The sequence below is a fragment of the Gymnodraco acuticeps genome, unplaced genomic scaffold (assembly GCF_902827175.1).
Source record: "Gymnodraco acuticeps unplaced genomic scaffold, fGymAcu1.1, whole genome shotgun sequence".
Classification (NCBI taxonomy): Eukaryota; Metazoa; Chordata; class Actinopteri; order Perciformes; family Bathydraconidae; genus Gymnodraco; species Gymnodraco acuticeps.
In genome coordinates, this window is record NW_022990214.1 from 2155311 (window position 1) to 2175214 (window position 19904).

Below are 19904 nucleotides of genomic sequence, written 5' to 3' on the forward strand. Positions count from 1 at the left end.
TTTTTTAATGATTTCAGGCGTCACAGGTATCTAGCCTACAGAAGCTTTGTGAGCTGGTGCTGGGGCTTCCTTGGACGCAGGATCAGAGTGGTGATTCCGGTCTGCGTTGTCCTCAAAGAGGCAGGAGTTTCCTGATCCGCAAAATGTCGATGTTGGGTCCAAATTGAACCGTGTAGCATACCCGGCGATGACCTCGTCCCTGTCAGGTCGCTCATAATGGTGCAGGGTCCACAAAGACTTGGTCGAAGATGAGGTCCATCAAGTTGGCCACGTAGCCTGTGCAATGTTAAAAAAAAGCACAACAAAAAATGTGGTTTAGATTAGTATATGCATGTAAAAAACTGAAAGTTCTTTCTAATTTTATATTTGTAAATAGTTGTATAATAAATATTTTAAACACTTACGGAATGTGGGGTCAGTCTTTACTGGTTTTGCTCTGCATTCTCCCTTCCTGGCCTTTGGGAACTGCAGTTTATACAGAGGGTTTCCAGGGGATGTAGTGGCTTGTGCACGCTCAGCGTTTTCATTGTAGTGCAGGGCTGCCAGGTACAGTCTTTCATTTCCGCCATGAGAAAAAAAAATGTAAATAATAGCAAAGGATGTACAAATTGTCACTAATTAGTAAGTATGTGAGGTGCTGGCCTGTAAAGAAGAAAACATAGTTGGAACAAAATCATCTCAATTTAGTATTCAGGATGAGAAAATACTATTTGGATAAATATCGTCTGAAATCCCAAAAGATGGGGCTTAAAACTCTCTATTTAGCAAAGCTCTTTGCTTAGCCTTTTCCAATCTGAGTTAGTTTTGAACCGTAACGTGCATGCTGTGTTTCTGACTCAATACAGATGATGTGTTGGAGAGGGGCTGAGCTCAGTAGACTGACTGTAATGAGTGCTAGCCACTAATTAGCCTGTTGCTAGGTAAGGCCTTGTCAACAACAACATACCAACGGGGCTTTAGCTCCGTTTTACTCGTGGTGTGTGTCCCCCCTCGCATACATACACACAGTGTTGTATCCTCACACACCCCCATTTATATTCATGTGCGCAAACAAGTAAACATACAAAAGCTTTTACATATTACGCTGCAAAAAACGGCATGTCTCATTAGCGTAACGTAGCTTACAGATCGATGATATCTGATCGTTCTTACAGACTACAATCACAAAAGCTTTTACATATAACGCTGCAAAAAACGGCACTTACCTACAGAAGATTACGTTTGTTATTATAACTTACTCAATATGATTTTAGAGGATACAAAATACTAATAAATAGGAGAATAAATACTTGTGTTATCGGCTAGGGCGTGGCTTTACAGCCTTCACACAGATCGCCATTACGGCAGTATGTCTGAACATGTTAGCAAATGCCTGATAATTAAAATAAAAGACAAAGCAAAGACTGCGGAGCGTACAATATAAAATGTTACAAAAACATATAAACACCTAACCGATTACTATTTGGGTTTGAGGCGACATTGATACGGCAAAGCTACATGCTACATGATACATGCTACATACTACAAGCTAGAGATAGCTTTATCAGGAAAAACACCGCTAAATAAAAACTTACAGCTTCAAAATTGGATGTGTCCTCACTGGCCTGCTCCCGGATGGTTGGTATTGATCCCGGCAATGCACGTGGCCGTGGCTCATTCCCCTGATAGGTGGAGAGTTAACCAATAAGCGGAGCACGTCTCTTTGTGACGTAGGAAAGTGTTGAAATCTGGATCCGTTTTTTTCAGATCCGTTTCAGCCACTTTTTTAGAGATTTGGCGAAGGAGGAAAATAGAGAGGGTTGTGTTTTCTGACACTTGGTGAGTTCCCTGGAACACTGGGGACACATATTCATGTATAAAAGACGTCCAAAGGTGCATTTTGCATGATAGGTCCCCTTTAAACAAACCATCATGCTCTTACTTTGAAATCATGCGGAAATGTCGTCATCAGCAGGCCATCACGTGGTTTCCGAAAATAACCGAGTGACACGAGTAGATTTTAGCCGAGACCGGCGGAAAATATCTCTCAAAATTCCGTGTGTGTAAAAAGACGATCCGCGAACAGAGATTTGAGATCCGTGAACAGAGATTTGAGATCCGCAAGCGCATTTTTGGTCCACAAATACAAAATGGATTCACAAATGCCTGATCGAAAGGTGTAAATGTTAAAGAGATATTCACAGATCTTTTTTTATTTGTGAACATATTTAGTGTATTTGCAGATCCGTTTTACACTTGCAAATGTATTTGTGAGTTTGCAAATCTTTTAAATGCATTTGTGGATGTTGTTTTACATTTACAAATCACATATTTACACACAAATTATTTTTATGTTCACACAAATAATTATGAGACATATCTATGCCCATAAGGGAGCCTCGTTGAGCTGCGAGTGTGGCTACAGACGGAGTTCACTCCATCACGGAGGGGTAGGGTCGAGGGAGTGGTTTGGGATGGGGCCTCAATCTCTGGCTACGTCCCCTCCTGCTCCCTGGCTGAATGACGCACTGCGTGCTAATAGAACCAACCTTCGGGCAGCTGAGCGCAAATGGTGGAAATCCAAACACCCTGACAACCTCCTAACCTATCAATATCTCCTCTCCTCTTTCTCCTCTTCAATCTCTCAGGCAAAAAGCACTTTCTTTCAAGATAAGATCCATTTTTCCTATTCCAATCCCAAAAAACTATTTTCTATCTTCTCCACCCTCCTCGAACCCCCCAAAGCCCCTTCCCCCTCCTCCCTTCTTCCAAGCGACTTCGTTAACTACTTTTAAAAAAAGGTTGATGATATTCGCTCTTTTTTTTCTGACTCACCTTTACTCACCGCTGGGTCACCAGTGGGTGCCAGGGGGGGTCACGCAAAGTTTGAGGGAAACAGGATTTTTTTTAAATTGTATTTGTAGATGTTATTAATAACTGTATATCTATCAATCTATGTGTCCTTTGATGCCAATCTTTTAATATGTTTTGTTTTTTAATCACACGACCGCCCTTCAAGCCAATCAGAATCGAGCTGCCGCTACTGAGAGTGTTTGGAGCAAGTGAGAGCTAGTGAATATTTCGCTCAGCAGCTGGATGAGAGCACAGATGTAGCAAATGTTGCAGAATTGCTTGCATACATCAGATTTATTTCAGAAGACAGCTTTGTTGAGGACATATTACTTTGCAAAGGACTGGAAGGTAGGACCACAGGAAGAGACATTTTCCAAGTTTTAGATGAGTACATCATCTCAAATGGACTTGACTGGTCTCGTTGTGTGGGGCTATGACAGGCAAAAAAAGCAACAAATGTAGTGGCAACACACTGCATGCTCCATCGCAAGGCACTTGTACACATCATTTAAAAAAAATTGCAACAGGGTAGTCCCTGCCAGAGGATAATGCTATATGGGGGTCCTTGGCATGGCAAAGTTTGGGAACCCCTGGTGTAGCGGACATCTCTCAGTGGATATCTACTCACCACCTCAAGCTCAACCTTGACAAGACTGAACTGCTTTTTCTTCCTGGAAAAGATTGTCCCACTCTTGACCTAACAATCAACATCGGCCCCTCTGTTATTTCTCTGACTCAGACTGCAAGGAATCTGGGTGTGACCCTAGATAACAAACTGTGCTTCATTGCAAACATCGCTGCTACATACCCGCTGCTGCAGATACACTCTTTACAACATCAGGAGGATACGTCCCCAGCTGTCCCAGAAAGCGCTGCAGGTTCTGGCCCAAGCGGCAAACTCTGGGGAAGAGCCGGGACGCCAATACGGAAGTGCCACACACTGCAGTTCATCTAATGGCCAGTAGGAGCAGTCTGCAGAAGGGAGCAATTTCCATAGACCCCATGTTAAAATGCCCAACTTTACAGCAGAAATAAACATGTTTACATCGTGGTTTAAAAAACCATATTCTCTGTATAGTTAGATTCCCCCTTCGTGACTACTGTGTGGGGGGTGCATTTGTTCTCAACTCATCTGTTTAATTAATATTAAGCCTTAAAGTTATGCATATATTAGGGCGTGGTCACATTGAGTGACAGCTCTGTCAAGTGACTGCTACTGCTAGCTTCTTGTCTCTCTGCTACCTGCTCCGTGAAGCTAGCTACAGGGACTCTGCCTGCTCAGTTCATCCAGGGAACACAACTTGAAGCCGGCCGTGGTTGTTTGTTCTTCATGCTTATATATCTATTATTATAGACTATTGTGACTCGCTCTGCGGTTGAAACAGACGGTGCATGAATACGTAATGAATGTTAAGGCTTGGGTTAGCGTGTAAGTGAGTGGTAGCTACATCGGTGCTAACGATGCTAATCGTAGTCTCCAAGTTAAAACCATAGACTGTATATATAAAGGTTAAAACGAAATAGACAAGTGTTAAGTGTTAAGTGGGATAATACTGTAGAACAAACGGCTTCTGTTTGAGGTTAATAAAATAAGGTCATCCTTGTAACTTAGAGAGATATTTTATTATGTAGGTAGGAACTGTATGCATCGCTAAGGTTAATTTCAATTGGCTATGCTCAAGTATGTAGACAAGCTCATGTCGAAGTAGTGTATGTGAAATCAACCTCACAATAAGATGTGTGTATATTACAAATAATAATGTCATATTTCAAGATGATTAGGTTAGATATTACAATATGGTTGGTTGAGCTGGAGTTCATTATTGAGCTTACACGTCAGTCATCTGAAGAACGAGCCCAAACCTTGTTGTTTGTATTAATTGCATTACCAAATTGGTATCAAATAAACAGTAAGCATTGGTAACACAACTTCCAAAGTTACAGTAAAATAAAAAGGACCCTGACTCGGACAATACACAATCCAACATGTTCAACAGAAGAGAATCAGTTATATTGTTTGTACACATGGTACTTTACATATATATCTGTTTGTTTAAGGTGTCCAGGTGATGCAGACAGGCTGGACCAGAGAGTGAGAGACAGAACTGGACTCCTCACAGCAGTGAACTTCAGCACAGGTACAAAGACTCTATTTTTCATACTGTACAAAGAATCAAGAAAGATATTTGTTTAAATAAATGAAGTATTGACTTGAATACACTGATATACATTCCATTAAACAATACTAAATACTAGATCACACATCAGTTGAGGGGTTTTTCCATGCAAAAGGTTACATTTAGATGTTAACAAGCAATATGATTGTGTGAAAATGAGACCTTGTGTCTCAATGAGATCTACACCTGTATAAATAAAGGCTAAAGAAATATGGTTGTCTGCTTTCTAATTTAATGTATTGAAGGCAAAGATATTTAACACATAGTGAGAACTGCTACTATTTATCTCTCAATATTGTCTGAAAAAAACGCGGTAAAAGTTATTCTTTCAGTGAGACAACAGAGCAAGCTTCTACAGTTGCACTACATTTTGATAACAGTTAAATATTATTTTGAAAACATATATTTCAATGTTGATGAGCTTCATACTGTTCATTCATAATCTGATCGTCTTTGTAGCTCACTGTTGAAATAAAAAAAAATCATTACAATTACAAAATAATTGTATCTACAGCCCCAAAACACACAAACACACCACTTTCATAAATAACACACTTGTTCTGCAATAATATGTTTTGTTTCCTGTCATTTTTGTTAGGGAAGGACATGCCTGAAAGACACGACATTTTCTCCTTCTCTGAGGGTCAAGAAGAACACCCAAGAGGAACATTAAAAGCTGATGTTATGAGATTTTAAGACCAGTACAGGACATTCACTAAGAAACTACTTTTATTGTGAAAACACAGTCAGCTGATCGAATGCACCTATTTCCACATCTACACTCCATCTGCTGATTATTTCTATTTGCCTCACTTTATGAGCTTCACATCACCTGTGCCTTGTACCGCAGAGTTTGCAATGTCACAAATAAATGGGGCCAATCTTCAGTCAGATGTGAATGTGTAATCTAACATTTTCAGTAAGAATAATGGACAAAAGGAGTGCAAATACAAATACAATTTATTGAAATGTGAACCAAAAGTTAATCAAACATGTTTTAAATAAAAAGCACATATGGACAGAAGGTGTAAACCTATTAAATGTATAAGTAAACACATTTAGTCAAATAAAGTGACAGACTAGGCCTGTGCAGTTGGTATCAGCTATGCCCAGCATGGGCTCCTCCATCAGGCCTGGTCCTCCTCGCAGAGGAAAGACCCTCAGTCCTCTCCAAACCAACAGACAGGACGTCCATCACACGGAGGTTTCTCCCTGAAGTCTCTGCAGCTCTCTGGACACCACGCTGTCTCAATCCGTCCACACTGAATATGAGAGGGGAAAAATGAAAATAATAAATGCTTTGGACAATAAGAAATATAAAGTTGACTGTTGAGTTGCTCAGTTTTTTTAGATTGTCAATACTATTACTGTATAACTAATATCTCAGGTTAAGAGGCACATTCAAATAAAGATTGGTCTTTAAATATATTGTGTCTTTTGAATTGTTTGTCTAAAGTCAAGGATCTATAACTGGTACTTAGTTTTAATGATACAGTCTGGTTATTATGCTGTTTGGAGGAGGCATCACAGGTAAGAGCACTAACTAGCTACCATCACATGTACCTTAGCTTGACTTAAATGTATTAAACGTGTAATTAAGTGATATCAAAATATAAATAACTAATGTCATGCAAACATATTGATTGATGATTCCAGTGTTGAATTTAGCACAATTGCATACAAACGTTAAGGGGTTTTAAGATTCTGAAGTATTATGCTAAAAACTCAATAACTTAGATTATTATTTATAGTTTTGCTGAATAGTTTCATGTCCGCTTACCTTAGAAACGTAAAATGCGACGGCAGTGTGCAGATGGGGATCATGTTAGCTTAGCTTGGTAGCTTCAGCTAGCTCTGGAACTTCCAGCTCGGTGGCAGCAGGTCCCGCCTCGGCTCCGCCTCTTTGCCCTTATTTGGAGCAGGCGGGAGTTGAACTCTGACGTCACTGTCGAGCCGTTAGTGGCCGACTCCGCCTACTAAGGGCTTCTCGGCAAGTCTGCAGAATCCTATGGGTGACGTCACGGACCCTATGTCCATTTATATATACAGTCTAACAAATAACCCGATAACAAATAAATGTAACGTATTTTATTTGTTGTTGTTCATATCTTATTTTACCTAGTTAACATTTATTTATTCATGCATATTTTTTAATATCTCTAGTTTTAAACGATATTTTTTTTATTTACTGTCCTATTGGAATGATTTCAAACCTGTTGTTATTTATCTTAATAATTATAAAGGTGTGCCTTGGAAATATTTGTTTACATAAATGGTGACCAAACCGTTTGCGACCCACTGAGATAACTTAGACTAAAGTGAACTATCTAAACACTCAAGAGTCCTTTACCTCACTGAGCTGTAGTTATCAGCCTCAATCCAACAACAATCCGCTGTACCGATGCATGCGCGCCCTCTGTCCCTCGCTCGGAGGCTCGCTCGCACTTTGGCTGTGAGCTTCCCCCACTTTCATCACTTACAGCGCACATCGTACAGGGCAAATGCAAAATGTTGCCGGGGGGGAAAGGGTGTTTACTTTATTCAATTATTAATGTAAATGTATTACATCAAGGGCAGAAAATTCGGCAGAATAAAAATGTATTAATTAATTTTATTTTTATTATTTCTTTTTTTCTCCCATCGCAGCGCCCCTCCAGATCTGGCGCCCTAGGCGACCGGCTAGTTCGCCAGTGCCTAGGGCCGGCCCTGCTCACAGCAGGAAAGCTGACCATTTTAAACTCGACTGTACTTTTAAATTTAGTTTAATTAATTACTTGTCGTGAGGAGGGCCTAGACGTCGAGGGCACAGGCTGCGGGGGAGGAAGAGTTCCTTCTTCCTGCAAATTGAGCAAAGCAAATATCTTTTCAATAGAGAGTAGTTATTTGTCCCATGTGCAAGTAATCAGAAAGAATCAATTAAAGCAACGTGTCCACACCCTCTATCTGTGTTAGGGAAAATTGAAAACTTCATATCATTGGTAACAAAATACTAAAGTGTACCGCCAGAGCGTTTTCGGAGTAGACCGACAGCGTCTCATCATCTAGGCCCTCCTGAAAAAAAGAAGACATGTAAATAGTCTATGTTATCCATATTCAGCGACCATATAGGTGACATACCAAAGGTTATGTTACCTGTGTAAGAGATAGTGGGTGATTTGGGGGGGGCAGCAACACGTTATCCCCATCATCTGCAGAACAATAAAATACATGTTATCTACTCCCACACAAATAGATATATAATTGTGTTTTATAGCATCCCAGCTATTTAAAGCTCACTGACTCTTACATACAAATGTGGTGGGAGCTGCTGCGACCAGGGTCAGTAGAGACCCCCCCTTCCACCCCATACCATCAAGGGCCGACCCACATTGTTGCTGAGGGCCGGCTCCTCGGCAGGGGTGAAATCTGCTGGAGGAGGGCCCCCTCCTGTCTTCCTCTGCTCTTTTTTTCCCCTGTTGGCTGCAAGAATTGGGAAAAATTGTGACCGCTTTCCTATACAGTTATGAAACACATACTAATTAAAGCCATACCAAACATGTAGTTGTATTTTTAAGATCTCAAAAGAGGGAAATTTACCAGATTGAATGATGTTCTTGTATTTTACTTTCATTTGTTCCCAGGTCCTTTTAGACCCGCCAGGGTTACATCTGAAAAACGAAACAAAAAATGTCATGTACAGCTTGAATTAAAAAGAATGCTATAAATTAAAAGGATTATAAAAATATTAGGATTAAAGTCCACTTGTGACCCTCGGGTCGATGATATTATAAAGAAAAAAAGGCTGCCACTCAATGATCAATTTGGTATTTTAATTAGGCTACTATTTATCCGATAAACTAGAAAATGTATCTGGAAGCGCCAGATATATTTTTGTACATGACTGCTAATAGCTCACCTGCCTTGCCATCTAGCTCCACAAGTGAAGCTATCCGTGGCCGTAGCTGTGCAACCTTCTTCTCCAGACAGCCAGGAGGAGAGGCTGGATTTGGCTGTGGTGGTCCGACAGTTCCCCCAAGGGCCCCAACCGATAGGGGACTCTATGGCGCTATTGAGACCCCCGACGCCAAGATCAAAAGCTATATTATAGCAACCGGTCCATGTAGGCCTACCGACCCATTCCCCCAGAGACACACATCAAGGAAACAGGTGTAATCCTCTTCTTAGTTCGCTGTGCCGTTGTCAGGCCGTGGTGGTTTGAGGCCAGGGCAGGCGGTTGTTGATAGCCTACATGTGGCACTTCTGAGTGGTTGTGTATGTCCGTCATAGGCGGCGCCAGGGGGTGCTGAAGCTCCCCCTAGGATAGCCATAGCACCCCCAAGAAATGTATGTGTCTTTTTTTATTTTTACGTGTGAAATTCATAATTTGAAAAATGATGAATTTGAAAATAATATGCCACAGTACAGAACAAATACTTCTGCGTTTTTAAAGGCAGAGCCACCCAAATACCAAAATGCCTGACAACGCCACCTGGGGAGTTTCGCCCCAGGAGATATTTAATTTACACCTCAGAACTAAGAAGGCTCTACAGGTTTGTGACTGACACAAGACAGAGACGTGGTTCAATTATAATGAAACAGTTTAACAGTTTATTTCATTATGTCAATCACATGTATTTGTTTATTCTTGGTAAAAACACTTTATAAAATCAATGAGGGAAAAAGGGGAGTGGGCAGATGCCAGCCAGGGGGAGGCAGTCTAACAGGGCTGTGTCCCACTTACCCACCACCGGTGCTCACTGCAAACCAAAACTCACTACGGTGTCCCAGTGCTCCTACCACTACAAGCCGTGAAGGGAATCAGACTGTGGGCCTAGCTTCCACCACTAGCTGGCTCCAACTCCACTACAAGGGGCAAAGAAACAACAAATGAGTATAAAGCAGAAGAAACAATTATCCAGTTGGTCCACACCGTAAAATAAACAAAAGTCCTACATATAAGACAGCAAAACTAAATTGAAACAAAAACCTAATTCGAGCAAAACCTAACTATAGCAAAACATCAGCTGATACCACCTAGTAGGAAGAACACATTGTACATTAGATTACAATACAAAAGTACACATTTAAAGGTGGGGTAGGTAAGTTTCAGAAACCGGCTCGAGTGCAATTTGAAAGTACACAGCCGAAAATAATCCGCCCCTTCCTTCAGACTTCCTTACAGAGCACCTCCTCCAACACACATGAACGCGCACATGACGTCAGCAGACTGGTGAAAGTGGCCGCCTGTTGCTGGCGAGTCATTGAAGTACTGCTGCAATGCACGCCCAATGACGGCACGCCCAATGACGGCACGCCCAATGACGGCACGCCCAATGACTGCACGCCCAATGAGGGCACGAGATACATTTGTGCGTGCACGAGATGGAAGGCTGACAGACAGGGCGGCAATCCAATCCGTTTAGCCGGGCCGGATAAACGGATTGGTTGTACTTTTTACAGTATTACGGCTTCCACTGATGACATTTTTTTAATGGATTTTTTGTCAAAGCACTTCAGATATTCATTGCTATCGGGATGTTAAGAGCATTCCATGGAATATAACAAAAAGTGTATCTCGAGCCGGTTTCTGAAACTTACCTACCCCACCTTTAAATCTTTTAACTTAGGTAATTGTAAACTTATCACTACTCAGTATGATTAATACTAAAGTAGTAAGGACCAACACACATCCCTCCAGGTTAACAGGACTTCAGGCATCACATTTGGCCAAAGGAACACCAGGTGGACCAGGATCAGAGGTCGCGTTAACCAAATATTTTCCGTCTATGACCGATTTTTTTTAACAATGACGAAAAAATCTGAAAGCCGTCCGTCATTTTGACGGATTAGAACAAACTCAGAACAGCGCCACAGTTTCCCCGCAGCGAGGCTCCGGTGTTATGCATGCCCGCCCAAAAGGAAATTATACCGTTTCCAAACCTAGCTTTGCCGAACAGATAATTTAAATGCAGTGTTGGGACTAACGCGTTACAAGTAACGCGTTACTGTAACGCCGTTATTTTTGGCAGTAACTAGTACTCTAACGCATTACTTTTTAAATTCAGTAACTCAGTTACCGTTACTACATGGTGTGTTACTCCGTTAGTTTTTTTATATAGTCAACAGCCAGGCGAACAGAGATGAGAACTGTACTTAAGTACAGTACTTGAGTAAATGTATTTAGATACTTCCTGTGTCACATTGGGAGACGGGCTGTGGGCGTGTTTGTGTTGTTTACTAACAAGACTATCATGGCGGCGGCGGAGCTCAAGTCTAGTTTCTCCACCTGGAGATATTCTCACTATTTCACTTTTGTCGAGCACAAAGAAAAGAACGTTTTAGTTAAATGTAAGTTGTGTCTTGGCGGGTCAAAGATCCTATCTACTGCCCAAACCAGTAATTCAAATCTCTTAAAACATCTGCAAAAACAACATGCTGGGACGAAGCTAGTAGCTAAGACCACAGAGACTCAGCCGACGCCACTCCACCTCCACCTAAGCAACAGCGGCTGGATTTTAACCAAGGGACTGCTAGCCAGGGAAAAGTCGATAAAGCCATTGCACGGTATGTTGTAGAACACATGCAGGCTATTGCTACAGTGGAGTCACCCGCTTTCAGGGAGCTAGTTAGCATGATACCATGTCCGGGCGGCACACGGCATATGGGACGGAAAACTGTTTCCAACTACCTGGAGAAAGAATATACAAAAATGGAAAGCCAGCTAATATCGATGCAATCCAGATTGCATATAATGCATGTCAAGTTGATCAACAGATTGTATTATTCTCCAATGCAATAACAGTACTGAAATGAAGGCTATAAGGGCATTAATGGGAGCCCTTTTTTTCAAGTAACGAAAACGTTACTTTTCACAGTAACGCATTACTTTTGGGTGTAAGTAACTAGTAAAGTAACTGAGTTACTTTTGACATGAAGTAACTAGTAATGGTAACTAGTTACTGGTTTTCAGTAACTAGCACAACACTGTTTAAATGTCTGTGAATATTTGCTTTACGCTGTGCACGCTCCCGCGAGGTGCAGTGGACATGCATAACCATGTGCATAACACGGCGCTAACAGTCCCCTGTTGACATTTCACGAGCGTCCCCCGGCAGAGTTGTGTACAGGCCGACCGACGGGTAATAATGGATTTTGACGGAAATTTTACGATCCTGCCCGTCAAAATGACGGGCAGCAAAAAACTCTAGCGCAACCTCTGACCAGGATACAAGCTGACAGTAGGCTAATACAAATGAATGTAGTTCAGTGCTAATATAAGGTGCACATGAGTAATATTAAGCTGTTGATCAAACATGACATCCAGTATCTGACAATTGACCTACCCTTCAGGTGGCAACAGGCAGACAGCAAACGAAACAAAGGCTGCCATGATGCCACAGTTGCCTTAAATACCCCTGAGTTAATTAGGGGTTGCCTCTGGGGGAGGAGTTGACCTACTTTAGGTGATGGTGAATTCAGGGTGTAGAGATGAGTGTGGGACAGTTACCTGAACTCAGTGTTCCTGCTACAATCCACCCCCGCTCTTTCAATCGTCGACCCGACGATTAACTCATTGCCAAGGTCTGAAAACAGCAGCCTCAGCTGCGGGTACCTGGGAGGCAGTAGCTCCGATCGCTCTGCTTCCTGGGGGAGATGTTGAAGGTTTGGATGTTTGCCTGCAGTGGCACGACTGATTCTTCTTAACGCCCTTTCATCCACTCCTGACTGGTTGTCGGTCCGAGGAGATGCCATGGATGTCTAACCAGTGATTGGCCTCCTGAGGTTCTAGACATGCCAGAGGTACTTGGGAGTGAAGTAGTGTCAACCGGTGGGCACTGGGAATTCACAACAGGCACATGAATGTTGGTGTATTGTGGCCTTACCACACAGAAGTCACCATTCAGCGAGTCTTCGTCACCCACCGTGGGTTCTATGTCTTCTTGGACATAGGCCCCATCGGCTTCGTTAGTGTGTGCTTGTCCATAGTGGCCTTTGAGAAGTGAGCGATGAACATTTGATTTGATTGATTAATACATTTATTTAAAGTAAAATAAATAATTACAAAACAAATGTTGCAGTGCATAGTCATGTAAGAGAAATCAAAGTCATGTAAGAGAAATCAAAACAAAAAATTACATTTACAACAACAGCAACAACAGCATTAGCAACATAAACAGTGCCACATCTAGTGTTCGAAAAGGAGTGAGAGGAAGTATAATTTATTTAATCTCACCCCCTTGTCCCTAAATGATTTATTTATAATCTATAATCTGCAATAATTATCATTTTTATGCATTATTATTGATATTATTAGTATTATTAATCTGTTTTACTAGTTGATTGATACTCACACAACTTGACACAAGCCATGGGTTCAGGTCCGGACTTATAAGTCCGGACCTGAACCTGAACCTGAACCTCTGGACTTGAGTCCGGACTTGAACCTGAATGTGAGTCCAGGTACGCAGCACTAATTGCAACTGAATCAATTAGTGTTTTGAATGCATTATTTTTGGAGATTGTTGGAGTTTACACAATGTGTTTAGAGAATTGTTGTAGTACAATTATCTTAGTTAGCAGGAATTAGTTTGTTAAATTTTTAATTAGTAAACCTTAGAAATTATGAGTTAGTAGAATTTAAAAGGGTTAAGTTCTGGTGATTTATTTATTTAAGTAGGGTTTAATTTGTTCATTGAGTTCACACAAAATAAAGTTAATAAGTTTACATAACTTAAAAGGTTTGTGTCCATTGTACTTCTCAAAATTAATTAAAGCACACTTAGAATACACAAGTTGTTCGTACTCGTTAACTTAACTTACTTAAAGTGAGGCAACGAGTTTGCATACATGTTACAGCCGCTGCTACCTTGTGCCTTTAACGTTGTGTGTATGCAAATGAGCTGTGCCTTCCGATGCTGTCAGTGGCCGTCCCGACCTTGCAACATTCGCGGGGATTGGACAGACGTCACTCAAGCCCTGCCCGCTGCTGCCACGTCATCCGGGGGAGGAGGATAAAGGCTGGGCACGAACATCCGTCTGGAGGCCCTGTATTTTGTGACAGATGCCTCAACCCTCTACTTGTGACAAAGCCTTCCTCCTGTGATTCTGTTAGACTGCGTAGCAGTGTATTTTCTGTGCCTCGTTAGACTGCTTAGCAGTATATTCTGTAGGGTTCTGTGCGATCTCACTGGTTAGCAGTGTGTCGTGGTATTCTGTGTTTAGAGTAGGGTTTGTGTGTGTGTGTTGCGTAGATCCAGGTTGCTTAGCTCCTGTAGACCCGCATTTAGATTAGTGACATTGTGAAACAGCTTAGACCCAGGTTAGCTTAGCGCCTGTAGATCAGCATTTGTGTATATTGCTTAGACCCCGGTGATTAGCACCGGTTGATCAGCAACAGCTGTGTTTCCACACAGTCTCCTTTTGTTTAGTGTTTTGTTCCACTTTAGAAGTGAGGTACGTTCTTTCTTTTGTAGACTACTGTGCAACTCTCTTTTGGAGTCCTGTGTTGTTAACCCGTAACAGTTTGGTCCGTTGTTGGTCCAGGCTGTTCGTGTGTTTATCATTGTTTTGTTCAGTTGCCGTCATAAATAAACCCACCGGTAACCAATACCAATAGAGAGGCGAAGTCACGCCTATCTACTTCCGGTCCATGGGACCCCGGAAGCAAAAAATTATACATTGAATTCAATGGAGAGAGAAAACGTATCTTTTGATCCCGTTTGAATTGTGCCACGAACTATGATGTTTGTCAATCTTAAACAATCATTTCCATGTAAAAAAAGTCACATTTTGTCGTAAAACTGTTGAAATATAAGACTATGAAAAATACGCGACTACAAAGACTACAAATCCCAAATCCCATTCTGGGTCGCGTAAGTGATGTCACCGGCGATAATGCTCCAAGTGGTTGGTTCACTTTTACAAGATGCCTGTGTGCTTTGTACCAGGTTGTAATCACAAAAGTGATCATACCACTTGCTCGTTCTATCGCTTCCCGTCTGATGAAAGCACCAGGAGTCCCTGGATCAGACATATCAGGTAATATCATAGGTAATATACATGTTGTGCATGGAACATAGTCAAGTTAGCTACCTAGCTAGTAGCGACGAGTAGCGAGCACGTTAGTTAGCATTACATTACGTAGCCTTGTCCTTTTTAGTAGCCTTACCATGAAGTTATTATTTTATTACATGAAGTAAACCAAAATGTTAAACAGTAAGAGTAGTCATGATGGTAAGTATTTCGTGAAACATTTGAAGAGTAGCCTACTGCGCCCTCCACCGGGTGCTAAGGAAGCAGTTCAGGGAGAGTCGAAGGCAGGCAGGGAGCTTTGCATGACATTCTTCTGTGTTTCAAAGTGTTGTTACTTTAAACTAAGTGTTGTTACTGACCTTTTTCTCTTTTATTTTCTTTACCTCACCTGTAACTGCTGAGACGTTGAGGAACATGCACACTGACCTGCTCTGGCAACCTGATTTCCACTGTACGTAATAGTATTTGGTTATGGTATATTACAGTGACGAGCCGTGACTTTTATACCTAGGCCCTCTGACCCCCCTTTCCTCGAGAAAAAAAAAAAGAAGAGATATTACGTCACAGCCATAGACTGTATATGTCGGCAACTCTGCAGAATCCTATGGGTGACGTCACGGACCCTACGTCCATTTATATATACAGTCTATGGGTGCAAAACGCATCAATGACAGCGACCCTCTACCACACAGAACAACACCATTTATATAAACACCTATCATGACAGGGCACCCACAGCCAAGTAACAATTACAAATGAATTAAGTCGGCACGGCGGCCCGCAATGAAAATGACTTAGGCCTACCTTTGATGATAAATCACTGAAACACAAAGTCCATCCTCCTGTCCTTTTGGATGAAGCACTTGCGGGTCATTCAGCTGATCCTTTGCCACTCCAGTTTATCATTGTAACTCAATCTTGAAAATGACTCAGTTAATAATTTCGCAACGATGTCATCACTATCACTGAAGTGAGCCATCATGAACAAATGTATGCTATTTATAAATATATCGATCATAAATCTATCGTTTAGATTTATGATTCGAAAATAATAAAAGTAGGGTAGACATGTGGATATTATCCGGCTGAACAAAACGTGCATTTATCTAACAGGTTCGTTTTCCACAGACCTTATTTCCAGCTATTTTCCAAAATCCTATGGAGAAATCCCACTGCTTTCTGTCGAGGGAATCCGAACGCAGCTTACTTCCGGGTTTTAGGATGCGTCACTGCACCTCTTGCATAGACCTCACAGCGGGCGGAACTTGTCATAAAGTCCGCGAAAATAAAGCCCACCCATTTAGAGGGCAGATATGATTGGTCAATTGTACTGTCATTTGACATTACTCTCTCGTTGAGTTACTATAGCGGGCCCTCTGTGAATGTAGAGAGGGACCAACAAGCTCTCCCGTCTTCACATAACGGCCCCTACACACGGCGGCGTGCGTTGCCGCTTCAACGCTTCTGCCCATTCACTTTGAATGGGGTGACGTCACGATTCGCCGAACTGCATTGTGGGAGCAAAGCGTAGCTTCTCTCGCTGCAAAAGTAGAGCAATGTTCTACTTTTGCCGCCTCGACGGAGGCGTCAGCCAATCAAATCCCGCGTATGCAAATCTGACAGTACAAGCGCTAGCCAATCAAACCGCGTGTATGTTGGGAGAGCCAGACCGCAGTTATTTCCCATATGTAAAAAAAATGGAGGAGGAAATTATCGTGGCGTTAGGGAATCACCCGGTACTATATGACCAGTCCCTCTTTACATACAGGGATACAAACCGGAGGAGCCAGGCATGGGGGGAGGTGGCAGAGACAGTGGGTGAAACTGGTAGGTTTTCACCTGTTTGGGGAGTTTATAGCCAGTGTACTTCGTTTGAATGGACAGCTAGCAAGCATAGACAGTATATTTAGCCAGCATGGATGTAGCATGAATGCTTTGCTTTGTATGTCCGGGACGGGACATTCATGTGATTGGTTGTTGGTCGCGTTATTCGTAAAAAATCCCCAAGCTTCAGACACGCCCACCGCCAAGCGGTAACGCACGCCGCCGTGTGTAGGGGCCGTAACTCGCAGAGACGGCATTTAACCCTTCACATTTCAACAGAAACTGAACAGGCAGATTCGAAGGATTTATTTCTTTGGAAATATTATTTTAAATACAATTAAATCAAGTTATTTTGGTAAAACTAATGAAAAATGTAACAACAAAAACATATTTAAAAAAATATTTTTAAATTTTTTTTTTTTTATTAATGTTTTCAAATATTATTTCTTAGAATAACTTAGGCCCTCACAGAGGGCCTAGAGGGCCCTGACGGCTCGCCACTGGTATATTATTTATATACATCAAAGGCACAATGCACCCCCCAGAGACACACATGTATTGAGTGTGATATTTTGCATAGGTCATGTGAAATCATCTTTACATACTAGAAAACTGTAGGAGCGGCAACTTGTTTTGAAATTGAATTTGTAATATCCGATAATAAAGTTGATCTGTTTTCTTTATTCTTCTCTCTTCCCAGCTCCATCCATCACCATTCTCTGTTCCTGCAGGTCCTGCTTGCTAATCAATGCTCATATTTTTTTACACAATTACAAATAAAGTCATTGTATTGTATGACATGAAGTTGTGCTTCATTCGGAGTCAATAATAAATTAATTCTGCCTTCAACTGCACAATGATTGTGGACTGCACCGACATCCATGTAGCTGCCCCCCCAGTAAGATGAACCAAGCAAAGAGGGTCACCATCATGCCCAAGGACATCCAGCTGGCCCGCCGCATCCGCGGAGAGAGGGCTTAGACTGACCTGAGACCAGCACACCCAAACACAACGGCTCTTTTAAAGGAATGGTATGCTCATGACACTCATTTTTAAATAATTATCATCCGATAAAACAGACCAGTCTCTGCCAGTCTTTTCTTTTTTTTTTTTTAATCCGATGACATTATCAGTGATTTTAAACTGATTAATTACCGAAATAACATCAACACTGTGGGCGGCGCCATTTTACCGGACGTGACGTAAACCATGCGTTTGGTTTCGAGGACACGTTGATGTTCATGTTATTTACTGTAGTTACTCTTTTCAAATATGCCTCATTGTATCGCGAAACATTGCCACAATTCTGATAGGAACAATCCACGGAATACTCGGTTCCATCTGTTGCCAAAAGGTAAGCGTAGGAAGTACATTCGGATGCAGTGGCTAGCGAAATGTGGCCGGCCCGAACCGAAAGATCCACAGGCGCATGTATGCAGCGAACATTTCAAGTTTCCGGACGACTACTCTGAGAGTATGATAAAACATAACATGGGATTTATTGAACAACCATTACTTAATGGAGATGCAGTACCATCGGTCTTTCTGGTGTCATCACCGACCAGGACACCAGTTCGGCCAGTTGAGAAATCACCCTCTGCAAGTGTGAAGCGACGGAGGACCAGAAGTAGTGCTCGGAGTAAGAATAAGGTATGTTATAGCGCATTTCCATTGCAGCGGGTAGCCCCGTTTAAACGTCCTTTATCGTCCAGGCCAGGACAGTTTTTGGTGGCCTTTCCATTTCAAACCGGAGAGACGTGATGTAAGAATTACATATTTATTGTTTACACGTCATATGAATGAAATGATTAACATGATAATACAACAGGAGAATGTAATGGTGTTTGGCGATTAGGCCCCGGTTTGCAAGATAATCATTCAGGAGGGAAAGCACCGCTCTGATGAAATCCCCGGGGTCTAGACACTGGTGGTGGTGATGAGTAGGTGAGACCGGTCTGAAGGAGGAAGGTTTAGCTTTGTCCTGAAGGAGACAGGAGGCGAGAGGGGTGGCAGCGGGTTGCGTGTGATCATCTGCAATGACAACTGACAGGGAGGAAGAGCAGGCATTTAAGGCATTTAGCATGTGCAGCGATTGGCTGCTGAGGGGTGACGCCCTCATATTTAATGAGGGGGGAAGGGAGCCATAGAGTGACGTGTGAGTGACTCGAGTTAGGTCTTCCTTATTGAACTTGCGCTAAAGCTTTCATTTCAAACCGGAGAGACGTGATGTAAGAATTACATATTTATTGTTTACACGTCATATGAATGAAATGATTGCCATGATAATACAACAGGAGAATGTAATGGTGTTTGGCGATTAGGCCCCGGTTTGCAAGATAATCATTCAGGAGGGAAAGCACCGCTCCGATGAAATCCCCAAAACCAGTGAAGTATGAATACTGAGATGAACTGAGTTGCTTACCTTGTGGGGTGACTGGTGATCTGGGAAGGAAAGATAATAGATTAACACGTATATGAGCGACATAGTGCCGGAATCACTGCCGGAGCTTACTGGTCATGCTGAGACTCTGACTGTCGAAATCAGTGCCGGTCTTACCTGAAAACGACCTGCGGGTCGCATGCCTGGCCAGCAGGGCTTGACTACGCCGAGGAGCGAGCGGTTTCGTTTTGTAACGGTGGCCCAACGTCCACGACACCGAAGTGTACGGTAGCCCGAAGCTTCCGCCACGCCTGACTTCGCAGGCTATATATATATATATATATATATATATATATATATATATATATATATATATATATATATATATATATATCTTTACTCCTTTCTCTTTCCTTTGTTTTGTACCTGACACCGAAGTGTACGGTGGCCTTCCGCCACGCCTGACTTCGCAGGCTATATATATATATATATATATATATATATATATATATCTTTACTCCTTTCTCTTTCCTTTGTTTTGTAACTGACACCGAAGTGTACGGTGGCCTTCCGCCACGCCTGACTTCGCAGGCTATATATATTTTTTTTTTCTTTACTCTTTTCTCTTTCTATCTTTTCCGTTGTTTTGTAACTGACACCGGAGTGTACGGTGGCCTTCC